Source organism: Spermophilus citellus (assembly GCF_964194105.1).
Source record: "Spermophilus citellus genome assembly, chromosome: 9".
NCBI classification, from domain to species: domain Eukaryota; kingdom Metazoa; phylum Chordata; class Mammalia; order Rodentia; family Sciuridae; genus Spermophilus; species Spermophilus citellus.
Window position 1 is genome coordinate 31,987,022 of NC_138191.1, and position 15,321 is coordinate 32,002,342.

The following is a 15,321-nucleotide window of genomic DNA, read 5'->3' on the forward strand; positions in this document are numbered from 1 at the left end:
GATAGAACTTGAAACTACTTTATTGTGTCAAGTTTAAAGAAGCTAGCACAAACCGTGTTGGATTTAGAGTTCCAAATACATCTATCAATATAGGAGAAAACAGAGTGAAACCTAAAAATTCAAACTGTTACTGGAAATGAATGCTTCAACATAGAAGAATGAAATTTGGGGAACCAAGTCGGCTTAGTGCACTGATCATTACCTGAAAGTATCATCCAGTTTGGGTGAAAAAATATTTGCTGAGATTTCTGGAGATTCGTAATTTTAGGAAGCTTGGCAACCCCTTTCCATGAAAGTGTTTCTCGCCAGTCACTGCTTAGGGCTACTTCAACAAGATACAACACATAGAGATAGAACGTGAAACTGCTATATTGTGTCAAGTTTCAAGAAGCTAGCACAAACCGTGTTGGATTTAGAGTTCCAAATACATCTATCAATATAGGAGAACACAGAGTGAAACCTAAAAATTCAAACTGTTACTGGAAATGAACGCTTCAACATAGAAGAACGAAATTTGGGGAACCAAGTCGGCTTAGTGTACTGATCATTACCTGAAAGTATCATCCAGTTTGGGTGAAAAAATATTTGCTGAGATTTCTGGAGATTCGTAGTTTTTGGAAGCTTGGCAACCCATTTCTATGAAAGTGTTTCTCGCCAGTCACTGCTTAGGGCTACATCAAGAGGAAACAAAACATAGAGATAGAATCTGAAACTACTTTATTGTGTCAAGTTTCAAGAAGATAGCACAAACCATGTTGGATTTAGAGTTCCAAATACATCTATCAATATAGGAGAAAATAGAGTGAAACCTAAAAATTCAAACTGTTAGTAGAAACGAACGCTTCAGCATAGAAGAATGAAATTTGGGGAACCAAGTTGGCATAGTGTACTGATCATTACCTGAAAGTATCATCCAGTTTGGGTGAAAAAATACTTGCTGAGATTTCTGGAGATTCGTAATTTTAGGAAGCTTGGCAACCCCTTTCCATGAAAGTGTTTCTCGCCAGTCACTGCTTAGGGCTAATTCAAGAGGAAACAACACATAGAGATAGAACGTGAAACTGCTTCATTTTGTCAAGTTTCAAGAAGCTAGCACAAACCGTGTTGGATTTAGAGTTCCAAATATATCTATCAATATAGGAGAAAAAAGAGTGAAACCTAAAAATTCAAACTGTTACTGGAAATGAAAGCTTCTACATAGAAGAACGAAATTTGGGGAACCCAGTCGGCTTGGTGTACTGACCATTAACTGAAAGTATCATCCAGTTTGGGTAAAAAAATATTTGCTGTGATTTCTGGAGATTCGTAGTTTTTGGAAGCTTGGCAACCCCTTTCGATGAAAGTGTTTCTCGCCAGTCACTGCTTAGGGCTACATCAAAAGGAAACAAAACATAGAGATAGAACCTGAAACTACTTTATTGTGTCAAGTTTCAAGAAGCTAGCACAAACCGTGTTGGATTTAGACTTCCAAATGCATCTATCAATATAGGAGAAAACAGAGTGAAACCTAAAAATTCAAACTGTTACTGGAAATGAACGCTTCAACATAGAAGAACGAAATTTGGGGAACCCAGTCAGATTAGTGTACTGATCATTACCTGAAAGTATCATCAAGTTTGGGTGAAAAAATACTTGCTGAGATTTCTGGAGATTCGTAATTTTAGGAAGCTTGGCAACCCCTTTCCATGAAAGTGTTTCTCGCCAGTCACTGCTTAGGGCTACTTCAAGAGGAAACAACACATAGAGATAGAACGTGAAACTGCTTTATTTTGTCAAGTTTCAAGGAGCTAGCACAAACCGTGTTGGATTTAGAGTTCCAAATACATCTATCAATATAGGAGAAAACAGAGTGAAACCTAAAAATTCAAACTGTTACTGGAAATGAACGCTTCAACATAGAAGAACGAAATTTGGGGAACCAAGTCGGCTTAGTGTACTGATCATTACCTGAAAGTACCATCCAGTTTGGGGGAAAAATATTTGCTCAGATTTCTGGAGGTTCGTAATTTTAGGAAGCTTGGCAACCCCTTTCCATGAAAGTGTTTCTCGCCAGTCACTGCTTAGGGCTACATCAAGAGGAAACAAAACATAGAGATAGAACGAGAAACTGCTTTATTTTGTCAAGTTTCAAGAACCAACCAAATCCGTGTTGGATTTAGAGTTCCAAATACATCTATCAATATAGGAGAAAACAGAGTGAAACCTAAAAATTCAAACTGTTACTGGAAATGAACGCTTCAACATAGAAGAACGAAATTTGGGGAACCAAGTCGGCTTAGTGTACTGATCATTAACTGAAAGTATTATCCAGTTTGGGTGAAAAAATATTTGCTGAGATTTCTGGAGATTCGTAGTTTTTGGAAGCTTGGCAACCCATTTCTATGAAAGTGTTTCTCGCAGTGACTGCTTAGGGCTACATCAAGAGGAAACAAAACATAGAGACAGAACTTGAAACTACTTTATTGTGTCAAGTTTCAAGAAGATAGCACAAACCGTGTTGGATTTAGAGTTCCAAACACATCTATCAATATAGGAGAAAACAGAGTGAAACCTAAAAATTCAAACTGTTAGTAGAAACGAACGCTTCAACATAGAAGAATGAAATTTGGGGAACCAAGTTGCCTTAGTGTACTGATCATTACCTGAAAGTATCATCCAGTTTGGGGGAAAAAATATTTGTTCAGATTTCTGGAGGTTCGTAATTTTAGGAAGCTTGGCAACCCCTTTCCATGAAAGTGTTTCTCGCCAGTCACTGCTTAGGGCTACATCAAGAGGAAACAAAACATAGAGATAGAACTTGAAACTACTTTATTGTGTCAAGTTTCAAGAAGCTAGCAAAAACCGTGTTGGATTTAGAGTACCAAATACATCTATCAATATAGGAGAAAACAGAGTGAAACCTAAAAATTCAAACTGTTAGTAGAAACGAACGCTTCAACATAGAAGAATGAAATTTAGGGAACCAAGTTGGCTTAGTGTACTGATCATTACCTGAAAGTATCATCCAATTTGGGTGAAAAAATACTTGCTGAGATATCTGTAGATTCGTAATTTTTGGAAGCTTGGCAACCCCTTTCCATGAAAGTGTTTCTCGCCAGTCACTGCTTAGGGCTACTTCAAGAGGAAACAAAGCATAGAGATAGAACGTGAAACTACTTTATTGTGTCAAGTTTCAAGAAGCTAGCACAAACCGTGTTGGATTTAGAGTTCCAAATACATCTATCAATATAGGAGAAAACAGAGTGAAACCTAAAAATTCAAACTGTTACTGGAAATGAACGCTTCAACATAGAAGAACGAAATTTGGGGAACCAAGTCAGCTTAGTGTACTGATCATTACCTGAAAGTATCATCCAGTTTGGGTGAAAAAATACTTGTTGAGATTTCTGGAGATTCGTAATTTTAGGAAGCTTGGCAACCCCTTTCCATGAAAGTGTTTCTCGCCAGTCACTGCTTAGGGCTACTTCAAGAGGAAACAACACATAGATATAGAACGTGAAACTGCTTTATATTGTCAAGTTTCATGAAGCTAGCACAAACCGTGTTGGATTTAGAGTTCCAAATACATCTATCAATATAGGAGAAAACAGAGTGAAACCTAAAAATTCAAACTGTTACTGGAAATGAACGCTTCAACATAGAAGTACGAAATTTGGGGAACCAAGTCGGCTTAGTGTACTGATCATTACCTGAAAGTATCATCCAGTTTGGGGGAAAAATATTTGCTCAGATTTCTGGAGGTTCGTAATTTTAGGAAGCTTGGCAACCACTTTCCATGAAAGTGTTTCTCGCCAGTCACTGCTTAGGGCTACATCAAGAGGAAACAACACATAGAGATAGAACGTGAAACTGCTTTATTTTGTCAAGTTTCAAGAAGCTAGCACAAACCGTGTTGGATTTAGAGTTCCAAATACATCTATCAATATAGGAGAAAACAGAGTGAAACCTAAAAATTCAAACTGTTACTGGAAATGAACGCTTCAACATAGAAGAACGAAATTTGGGGAACGCAGTCGGCTTAGTGTACTGATCATTACCTGAAAGTATCATCCAGTTTGTGTGAAAAAATACTTGCTGAGATTTCTGGAGATTCGTAATTTTAGGAAGCTTGGCAACCCCTTTCCATGAAAGTGTTTCTCGCCAGTCAATGCTTAGGACTACATGAAGAGGAAACAAAACATAGAGATAGAACGTGAAACTGCTTTATTTTGTCATGTTTCAAGAAGCTAACAAAAACCGTGTTGGATTTAGAGTTCCAAATACATCTATCAATACAGGAGAAAACAGAGTGAAACCTAAAAATTCAAACTGTTATTGGAAATGAAAGCTTCAACATAGAAGAACGAAATTTGGGGAACCCAGTCAGCTTGGTGTACTGATCATTACCTGAAAGTATCATCCAGTTTGGGTGAAAAAATATTTGCTGAGATTTCTGGAGATTCGTAATTTTTGGAAGCTTGGCAACCCCTTTCCATGAAAGTGTTTCTCGCCAGTCACTGCTTAGGGCTACTTCAAGAGGAAACAAAACATAGAGATAGAACCTGAAACTGCTTTATTTTGTCAAGTTTCAAGGAGCTAGCACAAACCGTGTTGGATTTAGAGTTCCAAATACATCTATCAATATAGGAGAAAACAGAGTGAAACCTAAAAATTCAAACTGTTACTGGAAATGAACGCTTCAACATAGAAGAACGACATTTGGGGAATCAAGTCGGCTTAGTGTACTGATCATTACCTGAAAGTATCATCCAGTTTGGGGGAAAAATATTTGCTCAGATTTCTGGAGGTTCGTAATTTTAGGAAGCTTGGCAACCCCTTTCTATGAAAGTGTTTCTCGCCAGTCACTACTTAGGGGTACATCAAGAGGATACAAAACATAGAGATAGAATCTGAAACTACTTTATTGTGTCAAGTTTCAAGAAGATAGCACAAACCATGTTGGATTTAGAGTTCCAAATACATCTATCAATATAGGAGAAAACAGAGTGAAACCTAAAAATTCAAACTGTTAGTAGAAACGAACGCTTCAGCATAGAAGAATGAAATTTGGGGAACCAAGTTGGCATAGTGTACTGATCATTTCCTGAAAGTATCATCCAGTTTGGGTGAAAAAATACTTGCTGAGATTTCTGGAGATTCGTAATTTTAGGAAGCTTGGCAACCCCTTTCCATGAAAGTGTTTCTCGCCAGTCACTGCTTAGGGCTACTTCAAGAGGAAACAACACATAGAGATAGAACGTGAAACTGCTTTATTTTGTCAAGTTTCAAGAAGCTAGCACAAACCGTGTTGGATTTAGAGTTCCAAATACATCTATCAATATAGGAGAAAACAGAGTGAAACCTAAAAATTCAAACTGTTACTGGAAATGAACGCTTCAACATAGAAGAACGAAATTTGGGGAACCCAGTCGGCTTGGTGTACTGACCATTAACTGAAAGTATCATCCAGTTTGGGTAAAAAAATATTTGCTGTGATTTCTGGAGATTCGTAGTTTTTGGAAGCTTGGCAACCCCTTTCTATGAAAGTGTTTCTCGCCAGTCACTGCTTAGGGCTACATCAAAAGGAAACAAAACATAGAGATAGAACGTGAAACTGCTTTATTTTGTCAAGTTTCAAGAAGCTAGCACAAACCGTGTTGGATTTAGAGTTCCAAATACATCTATCAATATAGGAGAAAACAGAGTGAAACCTAAAAATTCAAACTGTTACTGGAAATGAAAGCTTCTACATAGAAGAACGAAATTTGGTGAACCCAGTCGGCTTAGTGTACTGATCATTACCTGAAAGTATCATCCAGTTTGGGTGAAGAAATACTTGCTGAGATTTCTGGAGATTCGTAATTTTAGGAAGCTTTGCAACCCCTTTCCATGAAAGTGTTTCTCGCCAGTCACTGCTTAGGGCTACTTCAAGAGGAAACAACACATAGAGATAGAACGTGAAACTGCTTTATTTTGTCAAGTTTCAAGGAGCTAGCACAAACCGTGTTGGATTTAGAGTTCCAAATACATCTATCAATATAGGAGAAAACAGAGTGAAACCTAAAAATTCAAACTGTTACTGGAAATGAACGCTTCAACATAGAAGAACGTAATTTGGGGAACCCAGTCGGCTTGGTGTACTGATCATTAACTGAAAGTATTATCCAGTTTGGGTGAAAAAATATTTGCTGAGATTTCTGGAGATTCGTAGTTTTTGGAAGCTTGGCAACCCATTTCTATGAAAGTGTTTCTCGCCAGTCACTGCTTAGGGCTACATCAAGAGGAAACAAAACATAGAGACAGAACTTGAAACTACTTTATTGTGTCAAGTTTCAAGAAGATAGCACAAACCGTGTTGGATTTAGAGTTCCAAACACATCTATCAATATAGGAGAAAACAGAGTGAAACCTAAAAATTGAAACTGTTAGTAGAAATGAACGCTTCAACATAGAAGAATGAAATTTGGGGAACCAAGTTGCCTTAGTGTACTGATCATTACCTGAAAGTATCATCCAGTTTGGGGGAAAAATATTTGCTCAGATTTCTGGAGGTTCGTAATTTTAGGAAGCTTGGCAACCCCTTTCCATGAAAGTGTTTCTCGCCAGTCACTGCTTAGGGCTACATCAAGAGGAAACAAAACATAGAGATAGAACATGAAACTGCTTTATTTTGTCAAGTTTCAAGAACCAACCAAATCCGTGTTGGATTTAGAGTTCCAAATACATCTATCAATATAGGAGAAAACAGAGTGAAACCTAAAAATTCAAACTGTTACTGGAAATGAACGCTTCAACATAGAAGAACGAAATTTGGGGAACCAAGTCGGCTTAGTGTACTGATCATTAACTGAAAGTATTATCCAGTTTGGGTGAAAAAATATTTGCTGAGATTTCTGGAGATTCGTAGTTTTTGGAAGCTTGGCAACCCATTTCTATGAAAGTGTTTCTCGCCAGTCACTGCTTAGGGCTACATCAAGAGGAAACAAAACATAGAGACAGAACTTGAAACTACTTTATTGTGTCAAGTTTCAAGAAGATAGCACAAACCGTGTTGGATTTAGAGTTCCAAACACATCTATCAATATAGGAGAAAACAGAGTGAAACCTAAAAATTCAAACTGTTAGTGAAACGAACGCTTCAACATAGAAGAATGAAATTTGGGGAACCAAGTTGGCTTAGTGTACTGATCATTACCTGAAAGTATCATCCAGTTTGGGTGAAAAAATACTTGCTGAGATTTCTGGAGATTCGTAATTTTAGGAAGCTTGGCAACCCCTTTCCATGAAAGTGTTTCTCGCCAGTCACTGCTTAGGGCTACTTCAAGAGGAAACAACACATAGAGATAGAACGTGAAACTGCTTTATTTTGTCAAGTTTCAAGGAGCTAGCACAAACCGTGTTGGATTTAGAGTTCCAAATACATCTATCAATATAGGAGAAAACAGAGTGAAACCTAAAAATTCAAACTGTTACTGGAAATGAACGCTTCAACATAGAAGAACGAAATTTGGGGAACCAAGTCGGCTTAGTGTACTGATCATTACCTGAAAGTATCATCCAGTTTGGGGGAAAAATATTTGCTCAGATTTCTGGAGGTTCGTAATTTTAGGAAGCTTGGCAACCCCTTTCCATGAAAGTGTTTCTCGCCAGTCACTGCTTAGGGCTACATCAAGAGGAAACAAAACATAGAGATAGAATGTGAAACTGCTTTATTTTGTCAAGTTTCAAGAAGCAAACAAATCCGTGTTGGATTTAGAGTTCCAAATACATCTATCAATATAGGAGAAAACAGAGTGAAACCTAAAAATTCAAACTGTTACTGGAAATGAAAGCTTCAACATAGAAGAACGAAATTTGGGGAACCAAGTCGGCTTAGTGTACTGATCATTAACTGAAAGTATCATCCAGTTTGGGTAAAAAAATATTTGCTGTGATTTCTGGAGATTCGTAGTTTTTGGAAGCTTGGCAACCCCTTTCTATGAAAGTGTTTCTCGCCAGTCACTGCTTAGGGCTACTTCAAGAGGAAACAAAACATAGAGATAGAACCTGAAACTACTTTACTGTGTCAAGTTTCAAGTGCTAGCACAAACAGTGTTGGATTTAGAGTTTCAAATACATCTATCAATATAGGAGAAAACAGAGTGAAACCTAAAAATTCAAACTGTTACTGGAAATGAACGCTTCAACATAGAAGAACGAAATTTGAGGAACCCAGTCGGCTTAGTGTACTGATCATAACCTGAAAGTATTATCCAGTTTGGGTGAAAAAATATTTGCTGAGATTTCTGGAGATTCGTAGTTTTTGGAAGCTTGGCAACCCCTTTCCATGAAAGTGTTTCTCGCCAGTCACTGCTTAGGGCTACTTCAAGAGGAAACAAAACATAAAGATAGAACGTGAAACTACTTTATTTTTTCAAGTTTCAAGAAGCTAGCACAAACCGTGTTGGATTTAGAGTTCCAAATACATCTATCAATATAGGTGAAAACAGTGAAACCTAAAAATTCAAACTGTTACTGGAAATGAATGCTTCAACATAGAAGAACGAAATTTGGGGAACCAAGTCGACTTAGTGTACTGATCATTACCTGAAAGTATCATCCAGTTTGGGTGAAAAAATATTTCCTGAGATTTCTGGAGATTCGTAATTTTAGGAAGCTTGGCAACGCCTTTAAATGAAAGTGTTTCTCGCCAGTCACTGCTTAGGGCTACATCAAGAGGAAACAAAAGATAGAGATAGAACGTGAAACTGCTTTATTTTGTCAAGTTTCAAGGAGCTAGCACAAACCGTGTTGGATTTAGAGTTCCAAATACATCTATCAATATAGGAGAAAACAGAGTGAAACCTAAAAATTCAAACTGTTACTGGAAATGAAAGCTTCAACATAGAAGAACGAAATTTGGGGAACCCAGTCGGCTTAGTGTACAGATCATTACCTGAAAGTATCATCCAGTTTGGGTAAAAAAATATTTGCTATGATTTCTGGAGATTCGTAGTTTTTGGAAGCTTGGCAACCCCTTTCTATGAAAGTGTTTCTCGCCAGTCACTGCTTAGGGCTACATCAAGAGGAAACAAAACATAGAGATAGAACCTGAAACTACTTTATTGTGTCAAGTTTCAAGAAGCTAGCACAAACCGTGTTGGATTTAGAGTTCCAAATACATCTATCAATATAGGAGAAAACAGAGTGAAACCTAAAAATTTAAACTGTTACTGGAAATGAAAGCTTCAACATAGAAGAACGAAATTTGGGGAACCAAGTCGGCTTATTGTACTGATCATTACCTGAAAGTATTATCCAGTTTGGGTGAAAAAATATTTGCTGAGATTTCTGGAGATTCGTAGTTTTAGGAAGCTTGGCAACTCATTTCTATGAAAGTGTTTTCCGCCAGTCACTGCTTAGGGCTACATCAAGAGGAAACAAAACATAGAGATAGAACCTGAAACTACTTTACTGTGTCAAGTTTCAAGAAGCTACCACAAACCGTGTTGGATTTAGTGTTCCAAATACATCTATCAATATAGGAGAAAACAGAGTGAAACCTAAAAATTCAAACTGTTACTGGAAATGAACGCTTCAACATAGAAGAACGAAATTTTGGTAACCCAGTCGGCTTAGTGTACTGATCATTACCTGAAAGTATTATCCAGTTTGGGTGAAAAAATATTTGCTGAGATTTCTGGAGATTCGTAGTTTTTGGAAGTTGGCAACCCCTTTCCATGAAAGTGTTTCTCGCCAGTCACTGCTTAGGGCTACATCAAGAGGAAACAAAATATAGAGACAGAACGTGAAACTGCTTTATTTTGTCAAGTTTCAAGAAGCCAGCAAAATCCGTGTTGGATTTAGAGTTCCAAATACATCTATCAATATAGGAGAAAACAGAGTGAAACCTAAAAATTCAAACTGTTAGTAGAAACGAACGCTTCAACATAGAAGAATGAAATTTGGGGAACCCAGTTGGCTTAGTGTACTGATCATTACCTGAAAGTATCATCCAGTTTGGGTGAAAAAATACTTGCTGAGATTTCTGGAGATTCGTAATTTTAGGAAGCTTGGCAACCCCTTTCAATGAAAGTGTTTCTCGCCAGTCACTGCTTAGGGCTATTTCAAGAGGAAACAACACATAGAGATAGAACGTGAAACTACTTTATTTTTTCAAGTTTCAAGAAGCTAGCACAAACCATGTTGGATTTAGAGTTCCAAATACATCTATCAATATAGGAGAAAACAGTGAAACCTAAAAATTCAAACTGTTACTGGAAATGAATGCTTCAACATAGAAGAACGAAATTTGGGGAACCAAGTCGACTTAGTGTACTGATCATTACCTGAAAGTATCATCCAGTTTGGGTGAAAAAATATTTCCTGATATTTCTGGAGATTCGTAATTTTAGGAAGCTTGGCAACGCCTTTAAATGAAAGTGTTTCTCGCCAGTCACTGCTTAGGGCTACATCAAGAGGAAACAAAACATAGAGATAGAACGTGAAACTGCTTTATTTTGTCAAGTTTCAAGGAGCTAGCACAAACCGTGTTGGATTTAGAGTTCCAAATACATCTATCAATATAGGAGAAAAGAGAGTGAAACCTAAAAATTCAAACTGTTACTGGAAAAGAAAGCTTCAACATAGAAGAACGAAATTTGGGGAACCCAGTCGGCTTAGTGTACTGATCATTACCTGAAAGTATCATCCAGTTTGGGTAAAAAAATATTTGCTGTGATTTCTGGAGATTCGTAGTTTTTGGAAGCTTGGCAACCCCTTTCTATGAAAGTATTTCTCGCCAGTCACTGCTTAGGGCTACATCAAGAGGAAACAAAACATAGAGATAGAACCTGAAACTACATTATTGTGTCAAGTTTCAAGAAGCTAGCACAAACCGTGTTGGATTTAGAGTTCCAAATACATCTATCAATATAGGAGAAAACAGAGTGAAACCTAAAAATTTAAACTGTTACTGGAAATGAAAGCTTCAACATAGAAGAACGAAATTTGGGGAACCAAGTCGGCTTATTGTACTGATCATTACCTGAAAGTATTATCCAGTTTGGGTGAAAAAATATTTGCTGAGATTTCTGGAGATTCGTAGTTTTAGGAAGCTTGGCAACCCATTTCTATGAAAGTGTTTCTCGCCAGTCACTGCTTAGGGCTACATCAAGAGGAAACAAAACATAGAGATAGAACTTGAAACTACTTTATTGTGTCAAGTTTCAAGAAGATAGCACAAACCGTGTTGGATTTACAGTTCCAAACACATCTATCAATATAGGAGAAAACAGAGTGAAACCTAAAAATTCAAACTGTTACTGGAAATGAACGCTTCAACATAGAAGAAGGAAATTTGGGGAACCAAGTTGGCTTAGTGTACTGATCATTACCTGAAAGTATCATCCAGTTTGGGTAAAAAAATATTTGCTGTGATTTCTGGAGATTCGTAGTTTTTAGAAGCTTGGCAACCCCTTTCTATGAAAGTGTTTCTCGCCAGTCACTGCTTAGGGCTACATCAAGAGGAAACAAAACATAGAGATAGAACCTGAAACTACTTTATTTTGTCAAGTTTCAAGAAGCTAGCACAAACCGTGTTGGATTTAGAGTTCCAAATACATCTATCAATATAGGAGAAAACAGAGTGAAACCTAAAAATTCAAACTGTTACTGGAAATGAATGCTTCAACATAGAAGAACGAAATTTGGGGAACCAAGTCGGCTTAGTGTACTGTTCATTACCTGAAAGTATCATCCAGTTTGGGTGAAAAAATATTTGCTGAAATTTCTGGAGATTCGTAATTTTAGGAAGCTTGGCAACCCCTTTCCATGAAAGTGTTTCTCGCCAGTCACTGCTTAGGGCTACATCAAGAGGAAACAAAACATAGAGATAGAATGTGAAACTGCTTTATTTTGTCAAGTTTCAAGAAGCTAGCACAAACCGTGTTGGATTTAGAGTTCCAAATATATCTATCAATATAGGAGAAAACAGAGTGAAACCTAAAAATTCAAAATGTTACTGGAAATGAAAGCTTCTACATAGAAGAACGAAATTTGGGGAACCCAGTCGGCTTGGTGTACTGATCATTAACTTAAAGTATCATCCAGTTTGGGTAAAAAATATTTGCTCTGATTTCTGGAGATTCGTAGTTTTTGGAAGCTTGGCAACCCCTTTCTATAAAGTGTTTCATCGCCAGTCACTGCTTAGGGCTACATCAAGAGGAAACAAAACATAGAGATAGAACCTGAAACTACTTTACTGTGTCAAGTTTCAAGAAGCTAGCACAAACCGTGTTGGATTTAGAGTTCCAAATACATCTATCAATATAGGAGAAAACAGAGTGAAACCTAAAAATTCAAACTGTTACTGGAAATGAACGCTTCAACATAGAAGAACGAAATTTGGGGAACCCAGTCGGCTTAGTGTACTGATCATAACCTGAAAGTATTATCCAGCTTGGGTGAAAAAATATTTGCTGAGATTTCTGGAGATTCGTAGTTTTTGGAAGCTTGGCAACCCCTTTCCATGAAAGTGTTTCTCGCCAGTCACTGCTTAGGGCTACATCAAGAGGAAACAAAATATAGAGATAGAACGTGAAACTGCTTTATTTTGTCAAGTTTCAAGAAGCCAGCACAAACCGTGTTGGATTTAGAGTTCCAAACACATCTATCAATATAGGAGAAAACAGAGTGAAACCTAAAAATTCAAACTGTTAGTAGAAATGAACGCTTCAACATAGAAGAATGAAATTTGGGGAACCCAGTTGGCTTAGTGTACTGATCATTACCTGAAAGTGTCATCCAGTTTGGGTGAAAAAATACTTGCTGAGATTTCTGGAGATTCGTAATTTTAGGAAGCTTGGCAACCCCTTTCCATGAAAGTGTTTCTCGCCAGTCACTGCTTAGGGCTACTTCAAGAGGAAACAACACATAGAGATAGAACGTGAAACTACTTTATTTTTTCAAGTTTCAAGAAGCTAGCACAAACCGTGTTGGATTTAGAGTTCCAAATACATCTATCAATATAGGAGAAAACAGAGTGAAACCTAAAAATTCAAACTGTTACTGGAAATGAATGCTTCAACATAGAAGAATGAAATTTGGGGAACCAAGTCAGCTTAGTGTACTGATCATTACCTGAAAGTATCATCCAGTTTGGGTGAAAAAATATTTCCTGAGATTTCTGGAGATTCGTAATTTTAGGAAGCTTGGGAACCCCTTTCCATGAAAGTGTTTCTCGCCATTCACTGCTTAGGGCTACTTCAAGAGGAAACAACACATAGAGATAGAACGTGAAACTGCTCTATTTTGTCAAGTTTCAAGAAGCTAGCACAAACCGTGTTGGATTTAGAGTTCCAAATACATCTATCAATATAGGAGAAAACAGAGTGAAACCTAAAAATTCAAACTGTTAGTAGAAACGAACGCTTCAACATAGAAGAATGAAATTTGGGGAACCAAGTCGGCTTAGTGTACTGATCATTACCTGAAAGTATCATCCAGTTTGGGTGAAAAAATACTTGCTGAGATTTCTGGAGATTCGCAATTTTAGGAAGCTTGGCAACCCCTTTCCATGAAATTGTTTCTCGCCAGTCAATGCTTAGGGCTACATCAAGAGGAAACAAAACATAGAGATAGAACCTGAAACTACTTTACTGTGTCAAGTTTCAAGAAGCTAGCACAAACCGTGTTGGATTTAGAGTTCCAAATACATCTATCAATATAGGAGAAAACAGAGTGAAACCTAAAAATTCAAACTGTTACTGGAAATGAATGCTTCAACATAGAAGAACGAAATTTGGGGAACCAAGTCGGCTTAGTGTACTGTTCATTACCTGAAAGTATCATCCATTTTGGGTGAAAAAATATTTGCTGAAATTTCTGGAGATTCGTAATTTTAGGAAGCTTGGCAACCCCTTTCCATGAAAGTGTTTCTCGCCAGTCACTGCTTAGGGCTACATCAAGAGGAAACAAAACATAGAGATAGAATGTGAAACTGCTTTATTTTGTCAAGTTTCAAGAAGCTAGCACAAACCGTGTTGGATTTAGAGTTCCAAATATATCTATCAATATAGGAGAAAACAGAGTGAAACCTAAAAATTCAAAATGTTACTGGAAATGAAAGCTTCTACATAGAAGAACGAAATTTGGGGAACCCAGTCGGCTTGGTGTACTGATCATTAACTTAAAGTATCATCCAGTTTGGGTAAAAAAATATTTGCTCTGATTTCTGGAGATTCGTAGTTTTGGAAGCTTGGCAACCCCTTTCTATGAAAGTGTTTCATCGCCAGTCACTGCTTAGGGCTACATCAAGAGGAAACAAAACATAGAGATAGAACCTGAAACTACTTTACTGTGTCAAGTTTCAAGAAGCTAGCACAAACCGTGTTGGATTTAGAGTTCCAAATACATCTATCAATATAGGAGAAAACAGAGTGAAACCTAAAAATTCAAACTGTTACTGGAAATGAACGCTTCAACATAGAAGAACGAAATTTGGGGAACCCAGTCGGCTTAGTGTACTGATCATAACCTGAAAGTATTATCCAGCTTGGGTGAAAAAATATTTGCTGAGATTTCTGGAGATTCGTAGTTTTTGGAAGCTTGGCAACCCCTTTCCATGAAAGTGTTTCTCGCCAGTCACTGCTTAGGGCTACATCAAGAGGAAACAAAATATAGAGATAGAACGTGAAACTGCTTTATTTTGTCAAGTTTCAAGAAGCCAGCACAAACCGTGTTGGATTTAGAGTTCCAAACACATCTATCAATATAGGAGAAAACAGAGTGAAACCTAAAAATTCAAACTGTTAGTAGAAATGAACGCTTCAACATAGAAGAATGAAATTTGGGGAACCCAGTTGGCTTAGTGTACTGATCATTACCTGAAAGTGTCATCCAGTTTGGGTGAAAAAATACTTGCTGAGATTTCTGGAGATTCGTAATTTTAGGAAGCTTGGCAACCCCTTTCCATGAAAGTGTTTCTCGCCAGTCACTGCTTAGGGCTACTTCAAGAGGAAACAACACATAGAGATAGAACGTGAAACTACTTTATTTTTTCAAGTTTCAAGAAGCTAGCACAAACCGTGTTGGATTTAGAGTTCCAAATACATCTATCAATATAGGAGAAAACAGAGTGAAACCTAAAAATTCAAACTGTTACTGGAAATGAATGCTTCAACATAGAAGAACGAAATTTGGGGAACCAAGTAGGCTTAGTGTACTGATCATTACCTGAAAGTATCATCCAGTTTGGGTGAAAAAATATTTCCTGAGATTTCTGGAGATTCGTAATTTTAGGAAGCTTGGGAACCCCTTTCCATGAAAGTGTTTCTCGCCATTCACTGCTTAGGGCTACTTCAA